We start from the raw sequence: 23,443 nt of genomic DNA on the forward strand, positions 1-23,443 counted from the left end.
ATGTTTACAAATTGCATCGGCGTATAGTTGTAGGAGTACCTTCAAGAAAAACCTTTCACTCAAGTGACGAGAAACTGTACATGTGGCACCCTTATTCACATAAGATTTAGGGCCAGATGTAGGTACAAAAAAATTAGCGACTCGCAATTTGCGAACATGAGCGACTCGCAATTTGCATGTCGCTAACAGGAATGCAGGTACAATTTGCGGGGACAAACTGCGACTCGCACACGGAGTCGCACCGCAGATAGCGAGTCCGCTGTCAGCGAGGTCGCTTTTTGTGACTGCGCAAAAAATGGGCTCGCAATTTGCGAGTGGATGTCGCAAATTGCGATTTTCATGAAAATTGAAAAACTGGAAACACTTCCTGGCACATGATGATGACATCACAGCCAGGAAGTTTACAAATACTCCTGGGAGGAGGGAGGACCACACCCTTTTTAACTGCTGCACAGCTAACAGAGCAACAGCAACCATGGCTGACACTCCCAGAAAGAGGAAATTGAAATTTGCTGAGAAGGAGCTTGTTGTGCTCACAGAGGAATGCTGTCAGCACCATGATGAGCTATTTGGGAAGGCAGCCCTCAATGTGCCAGACTCTACCAAAAAAAGAATTTGGCAGGAAATACAGGAAAAGGTGAATTCCCTGGGGGTCAGCCACAGGAGTGTCGATGAGATAAAGAAGAGGTGGTATGACCTCCGCTCCCGGACCAAGGAGAGGGTGGCAGAAAGGCTCCGGGAGATGAGAGGCAGAGGAGGGGGACCATCTTCCATACCACCACCCACACCCCTGGAGGAAAGGGTGGAGGAGACCCTGGAGCAGGAGGCTGTAACAGGATTCGGAGATCTGGACACCTCTGAGCCCAGAACATCAACCCGTGAGTACCATGTGATATGCCTGTACCCCCATCAATGCCATACCCCCATCCACCATGTACACAGGGACATGCACAACCAAGATAGCTCCATTTCGGAGTACCAGCATGATGCATTATGGGCAATGTAGTCAAGTAGGCAGTTAATAGGCAAATTTTAATTAGGAATTGTGCAACAGATAGTAGACACTGACAGTCTTGTCCCCGTGTCCCACAGGTCTCCCACAAGACCCCACCACCAGCCACAGCAGCCAGGTGCCAACGGTCAGCCAGCCCCATGAGGAAACTACAGGAGCAGCCACCACTCCCACCTGCACCACCAACACAATCCCCTCTATAACAACACCCGCTGCAACAGTGGTTTCGGAGGCTGCACCAGCAACAGCCAGGAGTGCCACAGCACATCTCACAGGGCATCCACCGCTGCGCAGGCGACGCAGGATGAGGAGAGCAGGGCTGCAGGCAGAGTCAGGGCGTCCGTCCACCAAACTGACAGAGGCACAACTGATACGTGGTCAGCTCTTGCAAAATCAAATGTTAGGGCGGATTAGTGGGGTTCTGCACCGCTTTGTAAGGAGCAATGAAAACAGCATGCAGCAGCTCCATGCACAACTGGAAGTAATAGGCAACAACACTGGTGACCTAGCCCTGTCCATGCGTGAACTGGTGGCTGGACTGCTTACACAGAGCGAGGGTGTGCGGCGCAGGGACCGCAAACTGCTCCAAAGGCTGGACAGGATGGCCTCCTCAATTTGCAGACTGGCAGTGAACACTACTGGGCTGTCAAGAAGAACAGTCAGCCTCCAGGTAGAAATGGGCCACTTTGCAGGTGATGTGGCAAGGGGCCTGGGCCGGATCACCCATGTGATCGACCTCATGGAGGCACGGCATGTGTCCAGAGGTACAGGGGACACCCCACAAAACAGCGAGGAGGGCTCCACTGTGAGCAGTGTCTCTGCTGGTGACACCAGGGTGCTCCGGAGTGGAAGTACGAGGCAGAGCACTGCTGAGCAACCTGGGATCAGCCAGGCTGGCAGAGGCCGCCGTAGGCAATAAACTAAACACTGTCCCTGATGTTGGGGCACATGATAGCAATGTGCCCCATGCCAGGTTGGCTTTCTGAAGTCCCTGAACAGTTTTTCATTGTAAATAGTTCAATTTCTGCACATATTAATTAATTTTTTTGTTCCACTTAACAAATGGAGTGTTTGGTCAATAGGTGAGTATGGTAGAAGTTTGCACGTACCTTCCAAAGTATTGTGTTGCGATGTGTTCCCGTCTCAGTCTGCCTTGATTTGCGATGCTCCTATCCCCATGATGGCGATGTGGTTGCTCTTGCTCTTCATCCTCCAAATCCGGGTCTGCAGGGGTGAGAGGTAGCCCACGTCGGGTGGCAATGTTGTGCAGGATAGCGCATGCGACAACTATTTTGAATGCCGTTATGGGGGTATACTGGAGGGCACCTCCACTTCAGTGGAGGCATCTGAACCGTGCTTTCAGCAATCCAAAGGTGCGTTCATTCAGGTTCCTGGTCCTCTTATGTGCACTGTTGTATCGCCTCTCACATTCATTGCTGGGTGTTAAGTACGGAGTCATTATCCATGGCCGTAGTGCATATGCACTGTCACCTGTTGGGCACAAACAGTACACTGTTAGAAAGTCACGGTTGGTGTGCACATTGATCTGTGTGCATGTCTACAAGGTGTATGCAGCTCTACCTAGGAGGTATCCGTCTCCAAACTCCCCACGTTCCAGGCGTTGGTGTATCCCACTGTGCCTAAAAATGTAGGAGTCATGAGTACTGCCTGGAAATTTCGCTACAATGTCAGTGATGACATAATGGGCGTCACAAACAACCTGAATATTGAGTGAGTGTGTACACTTTCTGTTGCGGATCAGATATTTCAGGTTTGCAGGAGGGCATATTTGAATATGTGTCCCATCTACACACCCTACGACATGGGGAAAGCTGGCAATCCGGTAAAAGTCCAGCTTGGTACTGTTAATTTCTGCCTCATTCCTGGGTAGGTATATGTATTGGGACATGTGTGTGAGTAAGGCATCTAGGAATGCCCTGAGGAACCTTGATAGTGCACTTTGGGATACCCCACCTGCCACAGCAATGACCCCCTGAGAGCTACCCGAGGCCAAAAGGAGCAGTGAGCATAGCACTTGCACATGCGTAGGGATGGCGCAGCGTCTGGCGTTCTAGCTGTGGTTTGAGTAATTCTATTAAATCTAGTATAGCTGCGCTGCTAAGTCTGTATTTTTCATAGATTTCTTCCTCAGTTTGCTGGAATAGGGTCTGCCTTGTTCTGTAAATCTTCTCCTGTCTGTGGCTCCTCCTCCTCCTCTGCTGGGCTGCGTGGGCTCTCCTCCTCACTGCTATCAGGTATATCTCCGCCATCTTGAGTAACCCAGATGCCTTCTGGGTCTCCTTTTATACTTTGGTAATGATTACCACGTGCTCTGAGTTAGTGGTAAATTGGACATGCAAACTGGGCTTTTTGCGACTAGTCACAATTTGCGAGTTGCTATTGCATATGGTTTGCGACTCGCAAATTGCGACTTCCTATTTGCGGGTCGCAAAATGGGGTCGCAATTTTTGCGAGTCGGTAACGGCTCACATCGCTTTTTGCGAGTCGGAAATGGGATTTTTGCATCCCATTTCCGATTTTGCGAAGTCGCAAATAGCGATTCGGGCCATTTGCGACTCGCAAACGTTTGCTACATCTGGCCCACAAAGCCTAGATGTAAATGTAGACTTTTTTTCTGGTCTTCTGATGACATCTGATAATATTTTATAAATATGTTTTTCACCATAGACCTTAATGACAGTCACCTCAGGCATTAATATCATAATGTGCATGTCCAATTTGCATGACCAGAATTTTTAGTCCTATATGCATCCTACTTCAATGATTACTACCAAATAACGTCAGGCCCTGGTAAAAACAAATATATGATTCTACATGCTTTTCATTAAACAATGTCCCCTTTGATAAAACTGTGAAATGCAATACCTGCAGACTGACTCATATCTGTGGTTATCCATGTGCAGATTCTCACTTTTTGCAGACTGGAGAGGTGCCATTAAGGTTTGTGTAAGTGTACCCTGAAAGTTGTTCTATTCTACTGAAATGCTGACAGATATTATTTTTGTGTCTGAGTGAAATGGGTATAGTTGCCTGTTATCTTATCTCATTCCTACTATTTGTTCTTTCTCAATATCTTCAGATGCAAGCATGGCAGGCTATGGTCTCTAACATGGTTTAGTAGGAAATGTTTCATTTCACAACGCCCTCCATTTGTGTGTCCCTTTTTGCCAAGTTATGTGAGGGAGGTCATTTTTACAATTAAAGTTCCACTTTTGAATTCAGGCAAATGCCGCTTTTTAGACTATTCACCCTCATTTGCTTAGATTGATGCAGCTGTTTTGTTTTGATCTCTGCACTGAGACTCTGCTAACCAGGTCCCAGTGATGTGCTCTGCCCCCCTAAAACATGATGAATATGGCTTTATTCCTAACTGGTTTATTAAATTATCTATGGGTTCTTAGTTTATGGTACCAAGTGCACCCAGGACCTGAAAGTGAAATGTCACCAGTGGACTGCAGCACATATTGCGCCACCACTAAAGAAATAACACAAAACATTGCAGTCCTGCCAACAGTGGCCTGGCTGTGTTGGATTAAACTGCAAATTTGACCTGTCAAAATAACCCCTTGTGACAGGCCCAAACCATCCTTTTAAATATTAATAAGTCAACGCTAAATTAGCCTCATGTGTCCATAAGTCAGGGTGCATGGAATATAAGAGTAGGGGCTTAAAGTAAAACATGCCCTTACATTGAAAATGCCTTAAAACCTTAAAAAGCTATTTTCACAGTATTACAGTTAGCTGTTCTATAGGAAAGCAATGGAAGTAAATGTTAAAATTACATAATGTTATGTCCGTGTAGAAATCAGGTAAATATGTATGTGTTGGAATTTTTTTAATATTTAAAAAAATGTAATTCATTTGGACAGTTAGATCGCTAACAAACATTTGCAGAAGGTATTTTAAACAAGTTATATTTAACATGCCTAAAGCCTATACAGACCCATCTGCCTATTTCCAACTTTCATCCAGGAGATGAAAATCCCTTGATTAGGTGTGAATTGGCTCCCAGAGCTGAGACAAAGGCCTTGGGTGTGGGAAGAGGAGTTAACCTTCCCCTGACAGAATGGGCTCAAGGCTCTGCCCATCCCCTTGCATACCTTCAAAGGATGCCTACCCTATCACTAATACTGACACACTGAATGAACCCTCATCGGGAACATCAGCAGTTCCTAGTCCACATGAGGCACAGGTGAAACAGCAAGACACACTGAAGAGGCACCAGGTGCAATGAAAGACTGGTTGCACACACCAAAGGACTGTTCGGAATGACAATGACCAATCATGCTCCGATCTTTCCAGCAACAGAGTACCAGAGAACTGTACCACATGATCACAACACAGTTTGGCTGGTGGTAGTAGCTCCATCACTCCACTTAGCTGGGAAGATACAACCACTTCGTATCAGGAACAACAGCAGTAGTATCCCGCTGATCCATGACAAAGTCAAAGGAAAGCCGACAAACACACAGGAAATGAGTGAATGGTAGGTGACTGAAGGAATGACTCTGAAGACAGTCTGGACGACGGACACAAATCCAGATCCAACAGCCTTAAAGGAATGGACAATCCCCGCAGTGCTCAAAGCATTGAAAATTCTGGATACCAGCTCTCCAAAATGCTTGGGAAAGTTACTATTTAATAGGGATTGTATCTCGGCTGGTGATCTTGCTATCTGAAGAGCATACGTCTCTTTAGCCGAAGTCAATGCAACTTGTTTTTGGAACGGTAGCACCTTTAGTCTTCTCAACTTGTCATAATTTACATTAGTGATATCAATGTGAGGCCACATTTCTGCTACTCTTATCTCTTGTGTGGGGGGGGAATAAAACATGTCCACAACACGTTACGACCACAGAGACTGAAATTGCGTATGCAATTCCTGGTCACATACCGGAACAGCTTTAGTCGCTCAGCACCACATAACTTTCATTAAAAAGTACATGAAATGCTGGTCAAATCAAAAGGACTGGAGTACCTTTCAGAAAACAGACCAAGTTTGCGACTCCCGCATTGAAAAGGCCATAAAGGGACACCTGTTTGCAAATCATTGAATAACTAACAGTAGTCTCACATTCGCTTCCGCTAAGAAAGACCTCTGTTTCGCCGTTTAGACATTTATATTCAAAGGGGTACCCCCACTTCTTTAAATTGGCTATTGTCTAGCCGCTTGTATCTACCCACTTCAAGATGTTTCAGGCATTTCGAAAAACAAAAGGTGGAAATGGGCAGATATATAGTGCCAGGTAGGAGCCATCCTGCTGAAGGAGTTTCTGCAACTGTGAAAGGCAACTTTTCTGGCTTTTCTATGAGAAGCATGGTGAAAGTCGCTTCCCTTTGAGCCATTGTCTATTGTTCCCTGGACAAAGTAAAAACAGACAGCAAACATGGTACTACGGCTATTATACTTCCATGGAACACAGCAGTTTTTCAGAATCTGTAGTGTCCAACCTAACTGCATGATGGAACGCAGCTGACTTTGTTCATGGTATAAAAGGGTCATATCTGTCTGGATGATATCAACTGCAGACGACAAAATGTTGTTCAGGGAATAAATCCTGTTGGACAGTGTCTTCATGCCATTGTCAACAACATCTAAAGCCTTTTCCAAATTTTCTTTATCTGTGAAGGTAGCTTATCCTTAAGATCAACCACCATCCCCCACAGAGTTCTGTGTTTTATGGTGTTTCCTTTGGAATCTCCGAACCTGTTCAATCGCCAATGATTAACATAATCATTGTAGGACTGAACAGAGTAGTATGAGTCTCAGACAATCAAAGTTAATAGTCCTGGATCTGTGTGTTCTAGAGTTTGAATAAGGGCTTTGAGTTCAGATAGCTGAGCTGTGGGGTCCCCTAGGGTCTTCCTGTAGGTATTGTGGGGGTGGAATACACCATCCTTTATCACTCTGCTCACGGCTGAGCAAGAGGCTGAGTATTGATGTTTAGTACCTAAGGTTGGTTGTGCTGAGCCATCAGTGTAGATGATAGTATGGGATCTGTCAAGTGGCAAGATGTCTAGAGGTATGGGCTACTCCAGTTCGTATTGGAGAAATTCTGGTCTCTGATGTTTTGGATCAAAGATGTAATTAACATTGGTGGAGTCAGGGAGGTTGCCCACTGGGTTAGGAACTCTTGCTTTGGTGACAGCCTCTAAGGCCGGCACTGGGGTAATGACAATAATGCCTTTCCCTTAGGCAAGTGGTCTCTCCTTGATGACAGACATCTGAACTGCAGTTAGAATTTTTTTGTGGGTGCAAAACGTTGTTCTGCATTAAAGTATAAATGTGATTTATATGCTATGGGCACTATGTCACCTTCATTAAAGGTGACATAAAGGAACCCAATGGCACCAGCAATTATTCTGATGACCAAATTTGTTTTGTTATCATGGTTGTGTAAGTCTTTCGCTTCTAGCATGTCCTGTTGCAATCCTCTAAGGATGCACGTATGTTCTACTGTACAGTGTCTGCTGGAAAAATCAGGTTGTATTAAGTCATATAGTGGCTTGATGCGTTGTGCATAGTCAAGAATGTAAGTTCTGCCAAAGTTAAAGAAACCAAGGAGAGACTGTAGTTTCATGAATGCATTTGTTGGTTGGAGTTAAGCACATTTTTCTAGAAAGTGCAGAGCCCAGGCTCTTGTCCTCATTTGATAGCTCATAACCCAGGAACAATACGCTGAGAAAGGCTATTTTTATTTTCCTAAAATTAAATTTATAGCCAAAGGCTGTGAATCCTAAAATGATCTGATCGACCCTGGCAAGATGAATGTTGAGGTCGTCATCCATGAGACAGTTGTCATCCACGTAAGACAACGCCTCATGATCAATATCATGCAATATTGATGTTACACGGGTTGAGAACAGCCCTGGGCTGTTCTTGTAGCCTTGGGCCAAACGGCAAAAGCATTTTTGTGAGCCAAATGAGAATACACTCAGGTCCTGAATTTCATGTGCTAAGTTTTAGCAGAAAAAGCCATTGGAGATATCCAATGTTTTTTTTATATTTTTTATGCACTATGGCCCTCATCATGACCTTGGTGGTAAATACCGAATACCGCTGTGCTGAGTACGCCAGCATACCACCACGGAGGCAGACATCCGTCTGCCACATTATGACACATACATACAAAACCGACAGAAAACAACCACAACCACAAATGCGCCAGACCCACTAAACGTGTGTAATTCCTCATTGGCTAACATGGCCCTCTATTAATAATGGGAACCACTGATGATCAACGCCAGCAGTGACGTTGTTCTCTGCCACTGATGGGACCGCCATTTCCTTTTTACCACTATACTTGATTCCTGACTTTCCACAGTGCGTCATCTCCACTGCGTGTGCTGCTGTAACCTGTGTCGGGAACCTGCCATGGGTCGTGCTACCAGCCTTCACATCGGAGGAGTTGGCGTGCCAGTCTTGTCAGAGTTGAGCTTCAGGCAGCTTTCCCTCATCTAGGTGGCGACGGCTTCCATTCCAGAGTGGAAGCTCCTTTTGGCCGTCTCTGGGTCTTCGGTGAGGGAAATGATGAGTTGTGTGTCATCGCAAATGACACAATATTCATACCGTGGCTTCTAACGATGACAGTGAGAAGGGCCATGTATGCATCAAACATTGTGGGACTCAGTGAGGATCCTTGGGAGGCTCTGGAGTTGACTCCTGGGGATCTGGAAGTGTAGGGTGGGAGTCTGACCCTCTGCATCCTCAAGGAGAGGAAGGAGTGGATCCATTCCAGGGCTTTTCTGCTGATTCCTATATCATGGAGTCTGGTGCGCAGAGTGCTGTGGGAGACCGTGTCGGATGCTGCTGAGACGTCGAGGAGTATGAGTATGCAATCCATAAGGTGTGGGAGAGAGAACGAAGATGGTTCTTAGAAGTATGGCCTGGGACAAAACCCACTTGTGTGGGGTGGATTAGGGCCGGGAGGACTTTACGTAGGTGAGATTCTAAGACGCTGGCTAGTATTTTAATATCTCAATTCAGAAGGGATATGGGGCGATAGCTGCCACATAGGAGGGGGGCCCGGCCAGATTTGGAACGGACTACTATCACCGCTTAATTGGAAATGAAAGCCAAAGACCCCTCCTGACTAGCTTCATGGAAAGCCTTGTATAGTATGTCAACTGATTCGGTACTAGACCATTTATAAAACTCTGCCAGAAGCCTTCTTCACCCAGCGATTTATGGGAGGTTGGCTATATCCTGTGCTATTTCGATCTTACTGATTTCCCCGTCTAATAGGGCGTGCCCTTCAGAAGTCAATTGAGGAAGGTGGGCTTTATCTAAAAAGGACTCCAGCTGGGTAGGGCTAGCCGACGTTTCAGGGGTGTATAGGTCCTGATAGAACTTTGCAAATTTGTCGGCTATATCCTGAGGTCCAGTAAGGAGTTCGCCGGTAGAGGAGGATAGCGCGGGAATGGCTTGCGGCGCCTCTCGTTGGCAAAGGTGGGCCGCAGGAGCCTGCCCACTTTCTCACTGTGTTCATAGTGCCGTCCTTGCCGGCGCTGTAAAACGTATCCTGCGTGGGAGGTGAATAAATCCTTAAGAGCCATCCTAGCCAGTTCCAGACATCGGCGGGTTGCAAGTAAGGGTCAATTCGTGTATGCCTGAGTAAAGGTGCTTTGTCACGTTCCAGTTCTGTTTGTCAGGCCTTCTTCTGTCGGTTCGAAATTGACGCATCTCTCATCATCTGTCCCCGCAAAGTGGCCTTTGCGGCCGACCGCAGTGTTTGATGGGAGTGGACTAAGCCCTGATTATCCTGTAGGTAAGTGGAAACGTGCGATCGCAGTTGGATTTTGCCTTGGGGTGTTCTATAGCGGTTTACTGGGAAACACCACGGTTTACATCCCGGGGAGGGGAGATCAATTTCTACCAAGGTTAGTATCGGAGAGTGATCTGAGAGGACGCATTCCAGGATCCGTGCATTGCAGGCAAGGGGTGCAGTAGATTGTGACACAAGGAAGTAATCCAACATAGATTGGGTACCGTGTACTGATGGGAGGAAGGTATACTCCCTGTCTGCTGGATGGGTTACTCTCCAGAGGTCCACAAGGCCGTGGTCCAAGATTACATCCTCCAGGAGGGTCCTGTCTGGGTTGTTAGCAATGTCTACGAGGCCAGTTCTGTCTAGCACTGCGTCCCTGCGGGATTCCAATCACCCCCTATGACTTAGTGCAAGGCCCCAATTTCTATAAGCAGATGATTTAGATGAAGGAAAAAAGATCGCTTGGGGCCAGTTGGCGCAGACATATCTCCATTCGGGGTCAGACCACAATTTAACCACCCGTATTGGAAGGGCTTTTCGCAACAGGACCACTACGCTGCATTTTTTAGGCGTGCGACTCTTCGGTGATTGCAGCGTAGGACAACTACTGAATAATGCTCTCCCCACCCAGACTTGGCATAGTTTGCCCAGATTCTGTGGTATTGAGATGTGTCTCTTGTAAGAGAGGTAGACCGCAGATAGGAGGGTACTTTTTGGCGTTTTACATAGTGGGTCATGCCATGGACATTCCAAGATAGGATTTGCAGTGGGCGATGAAAGGTACTAGTCCCAGCAGACATAATGGCAACGTGCGTCTACAATAAGTGGAGGGGAGGGGAGGAAGAAAAGAGAGACTGGGAAATAAGGGGAGGGAAGTGTGTTGAAGAAGAACACTGGGAGATGGTAAAGGTGGGGATGAGGGAAGAGGTAGGGAGGGGTAAGTTATAATCTGTAAGAGAATACAAGAGAGAGATGAGAGAAAGAGGGAGGGGAAGAAGATTGAAGATACAGATATGGGAGGGGAGAGGGAAGGATTCAGGTAGTACTAGGAATGAAAGGAAACAGGAAAGAGAAATGGAGGAGCCGAATGAAAGGAGATGGAAATAGGTAGGAGGAAAATATCAGAAGTAAGAGATAGAATAGAATAAGGGAGAGAGAGAAAGGGGGAAGGGAGGGATAGAAAAGAGTTAGTGGGGGTAGGTAAGTGAGGGGGAGCTAACCTTAAAGGGGTTAGGATTCTCAGATCTCTGAGCTGTGAACTGCAAACTGCAGGTCTAAACCTGAGGGGAGGAATGCTTCCCCCTGGGGGGAAAAGCAGGGGGAGAAAAGGGGTCCCATGCCGGCAGGAGGATAGAAAGAGAAAGGTGCTTAAGAGGGGAGGGGCGGGCAAGAAAGGTCAGTGACAGATTGAGTAGGCTGTGTGTTTGAGGAGACAAGGGCGGCCGATGATGCGTCTTCCCCGTCTCCCTGTTTAATCTTAGTGTTTGGAGGGGGGGAGGAGATAGAGGTAGTAGGCGGGTATTAACAGGATAAGAAGAGGGAATTATGGTATGGAGGTATGAAGAGGGGCGTTACATGGTATAAGCAAATAACAGTGCAGTACAAGTCTAAAGAAATGCATGGCAGTCGACCAGTAACCAATAGCAGTAACCAATAGAGGAACCAGTATAGGGCAAGTATGTGGACAGATAAACAGTGAGACAGCATTACTTTGATACTACAATACACTAGTATAATATAGTAAGGCAGAGCAACTATACAATGAAACTATGGACCAGGGAGACGACTCCACAGGGACTAGCATGCACACAGTGTTAAACATAGAGAAATAACGATTAACTGTGTTCTGTACCCTCCGGTAGGAACCAAGTGTAGTACTCACAAACCAAACTCTTCGTGGCTCCCCGTACCTGTCATCCTCGGGGTGGGGGCTCCCAGAGAATCAATCGCTCAAAGTTCAGGGTAGAGGCGGGGCTGGGTGTCAATGGAGAGCGGGATTTGTCTCTGTCTACCTGTTGAGTGCTTTACCCCTGTCATCGTGGGGTCTCGGGTATTTCATCTGGTCTCTGCCTCTTTGGGGGGTCCCTCTGTCTCTGAGGGAATGGACGTCTGAGGAGGTAAGTTGTAACGTGGCATCCAGGGAATTTTCCTACTCAACAGCAGGTAAAGCCTGTGGAGTCATGTCCATGGACTTGGGTGTCAGGTCATTGAGCTAAAGCTGGAGATCCTCTGGGTCATAAAAGTCCTTAGATTGCCCATTTTTAGTGATCCACATCTGAGCCGGTTCAAAGAGACCATATTTCACTTCCAGTTGGCATAGGCGAGGGCGAAGTGATAAAAATGCCTTGTGGCGGTCATTCATCTCTTTGGAGAAATCCGCAGTGATATGGACCTCATATTCGTCAGCCCGGAACGGATCCTGGGAGCGTGCAGTAGAGATGAGCTGTCGGGCTTGAGCGTGGCACAGGAGACAGGCTATAATAGGGTACAGAGGGTGTTAATCCTCAGCCCTCTCTGGACCCAGACAATGTGCCCTCTTGAATTCCAGGGGAGGATTGAAGTATATGCCTGTTAGAGAAGGGAGGGTTTCTTTGAGAAATGTCGGAACATCAGCACCCTCAACATGCTCTGGGAAACCAAAGAAACGCACGTTGTGCCTAAGACTCCTCTTCCTCCAAGTCCACGAGCTTACTGCGGAGGAAGAGGAGTTCTCGGTCCCGGTCCAGTGCAGTATTGAGGTGATCCTCGACTGTCACAACGCATTGTTGCCGGTCAGAGAATCTGGGTTGGAAGCCTGCTATATCCAACCATATGGATTTGGTCTCTGACGCCAAAGCCGATATCGCTGAGTCCATCCCTTCAAGCCTGCAGCCCACTGCTGTGATCTCCTGAAGGCTGAGATCCATTGTAGTTCCGTGCTCTGCAATATCCGTTACTGTGGGTGAGGTTGACGGTTGAGCGTCACGAGCCGGGGCCGGTGGATGAGAATGATGGAGGGCTTCAGAGAATAGAAGCTGTCTCGATGGTTTACCGGAGGATTTGTCCCCAGATTTTCCGGTAAGCATCCCAAGATTGCTTGTGCTGTCGGGTTGTAGAGTTGTGGAAGTGGGGAGGGTTAGTCTTGGACCTACACTCCAGGCCTCTGATGGTCAGCTGCCGGAAAAATGCCCGCCCCACTCGGGCCAAGTCAGCATACAAGAGGTAGGAGAAGGAGGGGAGGAAAATGGCTGTCTCCTAATAGCACTGACAAATGTAGTCCGATGGTCAGCACGCCATGGCCGCAAGGAAAAAGGGTAGGAGAGGAGGAGGGGGTCCCCTTGCACTGGCAATGTGGATTAGGTTTAGGGGCGGGCCCAGAGGTCTCTCTCATCCTGTTATGCGACGCAAAGTTTCAAACGGTCTCCGGTCCTCACTCGTCGCCAGGCAGGATAGTGGCTATGAGGAAGTCGTCTGCTTCTGACTGAAGATGGCACAGTCAGCACACTAGTGCATGTGTCGCCTCCTACGTCGCCACACAGCTCCGGTGGTGGTGCCCTCCCCAGCAGTGACTCCAGCTGGGGGTGAAGGGATGGAGGGGTCGAGGCAGGTGAGAAGCGCCTGTCACGGCCTGTACGTAAGGCTGATGCATCGCTGTGTCAGTGGGTCTCAGCCCTGCGTCCACGTCCTTGGCCAGGCATGTAATGCAGTTGGGTCCCAGGGGGGGCTGTAGACCGCTCCGGACCTCGCCTCACTCATATCCGGGTGGATCAGCAACAACAAGAAAAGGCGTCTGTGTTGGTCCCGGGGCAGCACCCCCAGCACACTGGAGCGCAGGTCACCCTCCCCGTTGCTGCACAGCTCTGATAACGGTGCCCCTCCCAGCAGTGACCATAGATGGGATGGAGGGAGCGAAACGAATGGGACGCGTCTGTCGTGGGCTAAGTACGAGGCCTCCGCCCCACCATGGCAGTCAGCCTCAGTCCCATGTCCTCTGCCAGACCGCTGCGTCCCAGGGGGTCTAGGCCACCAGCTCCCTGTGATCCGATGGGTCGTGCATCGATGTTGCAAACTGCCCCAGCCGGGGTGCGGCGGTGACACTACTGTTCAAGCTGCCCATTGGATCCTGGACTGCCCCTCCAAACTCCCCCCATCGCTACCCGGGGCCCACCATAGCACGGAGCTCGAGTCTCAGACGACCATCTTCCGCCGTGGCCAGACCACGTCTCAAAACATGTCTTTTTAAGCATCTCTGACTTACATGTGCACTTGCAGACTCCTATGCTTACTTATACATCCAGTCTCCCACTTATGCTGCAACTCACATACCTATTTTCAAACCTATACGGCCAGACACACTCAGTCATATAGCAGTAGAGCCACTTATACATTCACTCACACACCCACACAACAGTTTTGTATTCAGCAGTATCAGCAAAAGTAGTACACAGTTACATGCCGCTATACTCACTATCACATCCAGTAAGCAATTTATGCAGCCTCTTACGTACACATGTAGAGACCCACAGAGTTACTAAAAGAGCCAGTCACATACCAGCAGTCTTACTTCAAAATCTGGTGGCACACCGATAGAGGGACTGACACACTCACTCAGATATATAGTCAAATACTGACACAGCATAGTCGCCCATCAAGACAAGAAATTCTTTAAACATGGCTTGGGCTTACTACTGCATAGCCTGTGTGTGCAGTTTTCCTGCCTGCTCAACTTGGCAGAAGAAAAACCCCTTGTCAAGCGCTAAACTCTCATCGTACTGCACATAACTCACCCCTGAGGTAGGCTATAGGTAGGCCATAGAGTAGGGTGCTTTGTGGTTAAAACGTAAGACATGTCCTTCTCAGTTTCACTGAGTTACAAGTGCAATTGACATATCTATTTACAGAAGCATAGAGCCAATGAGACAATCAGTCAGGCAGCAATAGGGGCACTTATACTTTCCCTCACATAGCCATACAACAGTTATATATGTAGCATTATCAGAGCCATTTGCACACACAGTAACATACAACTATACTCACTAACGCAGCCAGTGAGCAATTCATACAGCCACTTCTGTACACATTGAGTCCCTAAAAAATCCAGTCATATACTGGCATACTTCTTAAACATCTGGTGGCACACCGATCGAGGGACTGGTCCACTCACTAAGATCTGTAGTCTATTACTGACAAAACCTAGACGCCCATCCAGATAATTATTCCTTTAAATATGGTTGGCACCTACTACTGCAGAGTCTCTATATGACGTTTGACTGCTAGCCTGATTTGGCATTCGAAAACCCTTAACCAAGCCTTCAAATATCCCTTTACTACTCATATCTCACCTCTCAGCTATGCTGTAGTTAGGCTATATGGCAGGGTGCTATGGGCCAGATGTATAAAAAAAATTGCACTCGCAAACGGCAAAATCGGCTGTTTGCGAGTTCAAAATAGTGGTCTGCAATGCATCAAAGCATTCGCATACCACAAAATAGAAATCGCAAAAATTTAGATTTTTTGCATTGCGACCTGGATTTTGCGAATCGCAATTTGCGATTCGCAAAATCCAGGTCGCAAGGCAATTCTGCAAAAAATCGCAAATTGCGATTTTTCGCAGAATGGTATTTTGTACATGCAAAATACCATGGTCTGCAACCAGGTGGTAACCTGGTGCAAAAATTTAAAATGCAGTAAAACTGCATTTTTAAATGTAACATGTAAAGCACACATGCCCTTTTGGCATGTGTGTACTTTACATGTTCACAAAAAAAAAATTGGGGTGCAGGAGAGGGGGCCTTAGGCCCCCAGCACCCTGCCCTCTTGCATTTCCAAAATTGCGATTTCTGGTTCAGAAATCGAATGGGGCCAGTATCGCAATTTGCGATTCAGTAATTGCATTTGCAATTTTTAAGAAATCGCTATTACCGATTCGCAAATGTGATACATGGCCCTTTGCGAGTCGGGAATAGCGATTTCTTAAAAATCGCAATTTCCGAATCGCAATGGGCCAGAATCATACATCTGGCCCTAAGTCTTTAAAAGTTAACAAATGTACTTTGTACAATACGGATGCGCAAAAGGTGAAATTTGACCTCTGCTCTACTCCGCTTTACCAGAGATTTGTTTTTTAAGTATTTCTGTCTTAAATTAATTGCACTTGACACGTTGTTTAAACACTGAATAGCTTGTGTTTAAACTGCCTATACCCTACTGATTTTACTTATTGCTTGGAAGGGGTCTGTCAGAGCCTGGGGGGAGCCATTTTTTCTTGTTAACTTATTGATCGGGGACAGCGGACCAGATTTTCTTTGCACCTGGCGCCACGCCCCTTTAACATCACTTGGGCACTCAAGCCCTTTATAGCCGGGGATGACGCGTACACTCAAAAGGTTAAATTCAACCTCTGCACTACTCTGCTTTACCAGAGATTTGTTTTTAGGTCGAGCGTAAGCGTACGGCCTCTTGTATATACTTTAGTATATACTTATATACTTCTTTGTGGGCTCTCTGCTTTTTCATTGGTTTGTTTCAGTGTTCTTAAAAAATCTGTGCTTGCTAGTGGTCATTCCTTGCTCTTTGTCCCACCTTTTCCTCAGTTGCACACTCCCCTGGAGCATGGCCCTAGTACTTGTACCCTTCCACTTGTGCCTATGTAGCATCTGGCTAGGACTACCTTTTTCTTAGGCAAAGACCATTTGACCAGAGGGCTGGATGTTTTCAGTGGCTATAGCCAGTTTCTCTAATCAAGGTTGTAAATTATTTTATTTTCTGGTTACATGCGCTGTGGTTTCAAAGATCGAGGTAAAATGTTAGAGACTGTTTTCTGGGAGGCCTGTTTCAACCCATGGTGTAGTGGTATGTTCGTGATGAAGAGAGATTTGCTAAGAGTCTGCTGCTGCTGGCACATGCTTAAAAGCATCCGAGCGGCACCCAAAAAGTCCCCAGTGTAAACCATCACGGAGCAATATATATATATAATATATATACATAAAAACAACAAACGGGAGGAAGCCAGGCGTCCTATCTGCTCTCCACGCCAGGGAGAAAGGCAATAGCTTGGCCATGGTAGAGAGAACCAAATACAGAGAGAAAAGTTGCTCATGGGCTTCAAAACCCCTCAAGGCAGGGATCAAGATACAATATAGTTTATGCCTCCACCTTAAGTCTAAATCAATCCCAGGAAGCAGAGAGAGAGAGAGGGGGAAGATAAAATATAAAACAGTTGACATTAAATTAACTGATGAAAGGGGCTGCAGGATTAATTTAAAAATTACAGATATCTTTATGTGGCATATTTTTGTGTCTCATTGCTCTCGTGCGTAAGTGTGTGAGGGGAATCAGCTTTGCTCCAACCTCCAAATTGCTTATTGCACCCTCTGTCTCCCTGGGCACAAAAGCTGATTTTAATTGGTGTGATTAGTTTTGATGTAACATTTCCGTAAGCAATTTCTGCAAATGGATGGAGTGTTTCTTTGCAAGAAGAGGGGGAAGCAGATGATAACAATTATAAGGCTTGCCGGTCACCCCTTGCTCCTTATCATCTGGACATTGTTGCGGCGCACCTAGGGTCACAGGACTTGTTGATAAAGAGGCCCCGCCCCTCTGGGCCTTCTCCCCCTTTTGCCACTGTCTCTGTGCGATCAAAGGAAGTGTGATAGTTTTGGCGCTGAAAGACAATCCGATTTCCTTCACCCCTAAAATCCCAAAATGACGTGCTGTGACAATCAGCACACAGGGAGCTCCATTGGGTCCAATAAAGTACAAGACAGAGCCTGCGGTCCACACACACATTTCTTTTCAAAATGAGAGGCAATAGATGCAACACAGTTTTGCCATACATTGACCCACATCATTTTCACAAAAATGTAACAATCACAAGCCGATTTTACAACATGAAGCAGGGAGTTTTCGTGCACAAGGTTCTTTTTACCTGTTTTCTGAAACGTAATTGAAACCGGGCACCTAAAATTTTTAGCAAACCCCCCTCCTCCACCGAAGCATCACAGGAGCTAAACATTCCTGTCTTGAAACTGTTACCATGTGGTTTCCGCAGAATGGTCTGTGGTCACATACCAAGGGAGTAAAGCAGTAGAGTAACCATGTCCCCTTATCAGGTCAGACAAGGACGACAGTTTCCAGATTAATTCATGTCACATCATACCACTTTCCCAGTCCAAGTCTTTGACAAATCTTTTCAGGTACTCCAGTCCAGTTGAAATTAACCAAGACTACAACTCACAGAATGCGCTAGTAATTAAAAATACAAATCTCGAAACCAAACGTCCTGGTGACTTGAAGTCACATGCTACCAGACTTTGTTTATTTTGATCTACGTGGGCAAGTTTATTGTTAACTCTCAGCGCCATTTAACCAACTGTCATTTTTGGGAACTCAGGCATGGCAAATTTTGAAGCTCCCTGTTCAGAGCAATGTTGAATTTTATTACCTGTTTTGCGCTAATTGAATCCCACACAATGCCTATACTTCCTAATGTATACATTAAACTTTTAAAAGTGGGATCACACAAAACAGCTGAATTATGTCTTGCCTGGGACCCCAAAAATCCCCAGAATGACAATGGTGATTTGAGGAGAGAATGAGATACACAAATAGATAGAGGTTGGACAGGGGCCCACCTTCTCAGTGGGGCCCTTTAAAGGTGGGGGCCCTGGGCAAGTGCCCATTCAGCCCACATCTTAAAACATTTTTGATTTAACCACACATCCTCTGCAAGCAAAGGGTGATTTCTTATTTTATTTAAATGTTTTACTTCTCTAAAAACTATCTTTTGAAGGGCACTAAATAAAACACCCACTAGCATACTGTACAAATGCAAAAGTTGGGCTTAATGGGAAGTTGTAGTACATTTCTTAAATTATGCTAATATCCTCTTTTTCAATCCTTTGAATTGCTGCACTGGGCTTTCAAATGGTTCAGGTCCGCAGATACTTCTTTGCTCCAAAATCAGGCGCAAATACACTATGATGAGTGGCACGCAGTCCATATTTGACAGGTGACCTAATGTCCTGTGTGACACTTTCAGTTGGTCTCTGATTTAATCAAATGCGCTTTGTGTGAAAGCACACATAGGTCCATGGGAAATATTAAATTATGAATCCCACAGTTAAGAGTGTTGTAGACTAAAATATCAGCTGATTGAATGTGTCACAAATGACATGGCAACACTAGCAGTTTGGCCCGTTGGAGCTAAATCAGATTTTGACATTTCTGAACTTCGGTTAGAATTTGACATGTCTGTTGGTGCAGTCAAGACAAAAATCTTAGAAGTTGCTTTCAAAGCCAATATTTCTAGAATGCTCCAGTTTCCCAGTTCCAGGTGTGTAACTCACCCAGTGCAATATTTTCTCTTTGGTATTTGGGAGTTGCAGTTCTAGTGACCTCTTAATTATCAGAACTACAATGTCAAGATTGCAAGGAGAAACCTGTAACGAATGAATTACCTTGGCATGGAACTGTAAAACCTGAAACTCTATTGAGAATAATAAGTTGTTTTATACATATACCAACAAGATTTAAACGCTACCATTTTATGCAAGAAACTGCGAATCTCCATGATGAATGCATTTATGCAATGTCAACCTGCTTCCCTTGTCCTTTCTCCATCTCTCTTGTGCTTTCTTTTGGTCCTTATGCCTCAGGTGAACTGACCATGCACAATGCCTCATAGAGGTGAGAGAGTGAGCAATTGCCAATTTAGTGTTGGCGTGGCCCAAAGCGATACACCTCTGGCACAACAGCCTCTTATGATAAGTACTTCAAAGCACTATACATTTTCAAGTGATATGTCAATACTGCATAGTTTATTTTCTCAAGTGGCAGCCCGTAATAAATGTGTGTATGTGTTTTTTTTGCTTAGTGATGCACTGCAAATTAAAAACTTAGTAATGTGGTATTTTTTTATTAACTTACATTTAAAAAAAATATATATATATAAGAAAATCTCTGCTATATGGAGCTGGGCCTGAATTACAAAACTTAAATATATAGTTAATCACAGTTACGTTTACAAACAAAATAGGTGTTGAGCATAAGATATATTCATTTTACTGCTGTTCCTCTTAGCAGTAGACCATCTGCAAGTAGACTTGTGAATGAAGCCTCATTGCAGGAGTAAATGCCCAGACATTGCTAATGCTTTCTCAAGTGTTTTACGCCCTTGTCGCGCAACCCTTTACATAGACACAAAACAAGAGTTAACATTTCAGCCCATGATCACAAAGTCTGCAATTCTTGATCCGTACCATAGTTGGGTTCCATGTGCCCCTCTAATGGAGTTTGTAAAAACACACAAACCCTCACAACCTGTTGCCTTGTTACTGTGTGAACTTCTCAGGAATTTCAGGGCAAACAGGATACTAAATTTGGATTTTGACAAAAAGTCCCTGTTACAAATTGTGTCCTGGTGCTGTTAATGAGCATAACAGTGAGCATCAACAAAACCTTTTAGCCTGTGACCTCAGAGTGGAGAGGTTGAGCAGTCCAAGGCTTACTCATGGAGGTGGCCTGAAGATAAAGACTCACAATGCAGCAAACTAGCCAATTGAGGATACTAATTCAAAAGTCTAGCTAGTGACCAGTGCGTAGACGTCAATTCACCAAAATGCTAGGGGTAGCAGATGTGACATCATACATCCTTTGAGTTAAATATTGTTACAGGAAGTGAAATATTATTTTATTTGGCCCTGAATCATTTCAGGTACTGTTATGACATATCCTTAAACATTAAATCCCACTGACATTACAATAGTTGCCACCGTTGAAGTTTGATATAATATAACAAAAGGACACGCACATAATGTCTGTTTTAGGTTTCACCTCTGTTAGGGTGTTAACATGCTATAGTAGAAGATTACCCATTTCTGTATTTAATACATGATCCATTATGAGCTTGATTACAAATTTTGTTGTAAAAACTGCAAAACTTGCAAATTAGATAAATACAAATTTTGCAGGTTTGGTAAACAACAGGTGTTGAACTGATTTAGAGTTTTTACCACATACCAAGCAGTTGTCATTTGGTATTGACGTGTTAAATACCAAATGTGTGCAATTTAATGGATGTGGTAAATGATAGACCTGATAAATAGAACATGCACAAAACACCACAAATGTTCATTTTCAGACATTTGGTGCTCCAGAACCGAGCTCACCGCCATGCAGGCTGTGTGAGGGATCAGAAGGATCTTTTTTTCACATACTGTGTATATGCTTCACTTTGCAACCAGCACACAGAAAGCTTCTATACAATCTTTTTAACACTAAAGGAGTAAGAACATTTCATCAAGCCCTGCTTTTTTTGCTTGCAAGGCCCAAGTGCAGCACTGCTGATGTGCTGTATCTGCTGTGTCTGAGGGAAGCTTGCACTGCTGCTGCCTGTGCTGTATCTGCTGTGTGTGAGGGAAGCTTGCACTGCCGCTGTGCTATACTTGCTGTGTGTGAGGGAAGCTTGCACTGCTGCCTGTGCTGTATCTGCTGTGTGTGCGGGAAGCTTGCCCTGATGCTGCCTGTGCTGTATTTGCTGTGTGCGAGAGAAGCTTCCACTGCACTGTGCTGCATCTGTGCTGTGTGTGAGGGAAGGTCGCACTGCAGCTGTGCTGTATCTGCTGTGGGTGAGGGAAGCTTGCACTGCTGCTGCCTGTGCTGTATCTTCTCTGTGTGTGAGAGAAGCTTGCATTGCTGCTGTGCTGTATCTGTGTGAGGGAAGCTTGAACTGCTGCTACCTGTGCATTATCTGCTGTGTGTGATGGAAGCTTGCACTGCTGCCTGTACTGTATCTGCTGTGTGTGAGGGAAGCTTGCACTGCTGCTGCCTCTACTCTATGTGTGTGAAGGAAGCTTGCATATTACCTTTTCTGTGAGGGAAGCTTGCATTGTACCTTCTCTATGAGGGAAGGTTGCATTGTACCTTCTCTTTGAGGGGCGCTTGCATTGTACCATCTGTGTGAGGGATGCTTGAATTGTGCCTTCTGTGTGAGGGAAGCTTGCATTGTACTTTCTCTGTGAGCGAAGCTTGCATTGTACCTTCCCTTCGAGGGAAGCTTTCATTATGCCTTCCCTTTGAGGTACGCTTGCATTGTAGCTTGCATTGCACCTTCCCTGTTAGGGAAGTTTGCATTGTACCTTCCCTGTGAAGGAAGCTTGCATTGTACCTTCTCTGTGAGGAAGCATGCAATGCTGCCTGCGCTGTATCTGCTGCGTATGAGGGAGGCATGCACTGCTGCTGCCTGTACTGTATCTGCTGTATGTGAGAAAAGCTTGCATGGTACATTCTCTGTGTGGGAACCTTGCATTGTACCTTCACTTTGAGGGAAGCTTGCATTGTACCATCTGTGTGAGGGAAGCATGCAATGCACCTTCTGTGTGAGGGACGCTTGCATTGTCCCTTTTGTGTGAGGGAAGCTTGCTTTGTACCTTCTGTGTGAGGGAAGCTTGCACCAGTTTCTAAATAAACTACCTATTCCTCTCTATCTTCCTTTCTATTCTATGCAGCTATCACCCATATATATTCACCATGCCATATAATTCCACTACACAAATACTCCATACCACACAATTCCACACTGCTCAATTCCACAAGTAACAATTAAAATACAAACCACAAATTTCCACTCCACTCCAAATACATTCCCTACACTCCAAACCAAAACACATAAATAAAAATACATTGTCATTTACAACATCAATCGCTCTAACTCTCGTAAATGCAAGACCTATTGCATTGCAAATGCTTGTTTAAGTATTTCTGTCTTAAATTAATTGCACTTGACATGTTGTTTAAACACTGAATAGCTTGTGTTTTAACTGCCTATACTTCACTGATTTTACTTATTGCAATGAAGGGGCCTGTAAGAGCCCGGGGGGAGAAATTTGTACTTGTTAACTTATTGCTCAGGGACGTGATTCAGTTTTTCTTTGCACCTGGCGCCACTTCCCTTTAACATCACATGTGCACTCAAGCCCTTTAGAGCCGGGGGACGATGCAGATGTGCAAAAGGTGAAATTTGACCGCTGCGCTACTCCGCTTTACAAGAGATTTGTTTTTTAAAGTATTTCTGTCTTAAATTAATTGCACTTGCCACGTTGTTTAAACTCTGAATAGCTTGTGTTTTAACTGCCTATGTAGCTCAGAGGGCGCCTGTCAGAGCCAGGGGGGAGCCATTTTCACTTGTTAACTTATTGCTCGGGACGGCAGACCAGTTTTAATTTGCACCTGGTGCCATGCCCCTTTAACATCACACGGGCTCTCAAGCCCTTTATAGCCGGGGTATGACGCAGATGCGCAGCAGACGTGCCGCTGGCACACTGAAGGCACACCTAGAGCAAGCCCGTCTGAGCCCGCCTGTGCCTGACCGGGACCAAGGGCCAGGAACTCTGTCAATCCCAGGCAACTGATTCACTATACCGGTTCCCAACTTCTGAACCTCATGCCTAATCCCTGTAGCAGGAAAGAAGAGATTACTCTTCTTCCTCTCTCCCTCAGGGCAAGTTGAAAGTGCCAAGCCTGCTCTTGGACTCTTGACTCTGCACACCATAATGGCAGGGTGACGCATCCCCACAGGACTGGGTCACAGAATCCATTGCAGTATGCCAGCATTAGTACACAGGGCCCCATTAAATGTTGTCTGATTAACGCTAGGTCACTCACT

Source organism: Pleurodeles waltl, chromosome 4_2 (assembly GCF_031143425.1).
Source record: "Pleurodeles waltl isolate 20211129_DDA chromosome 4_2, aPleWal1.hap1.20221129, whole genome shotgun sequence".
Classification (NCBI taxonomy): domain Eukaryota; kingdom Metazoa; phylum Chordata; class Amphibia; order Caudata; family Salamandridae; genus Pleurodeles; species Pleurodeles waltl.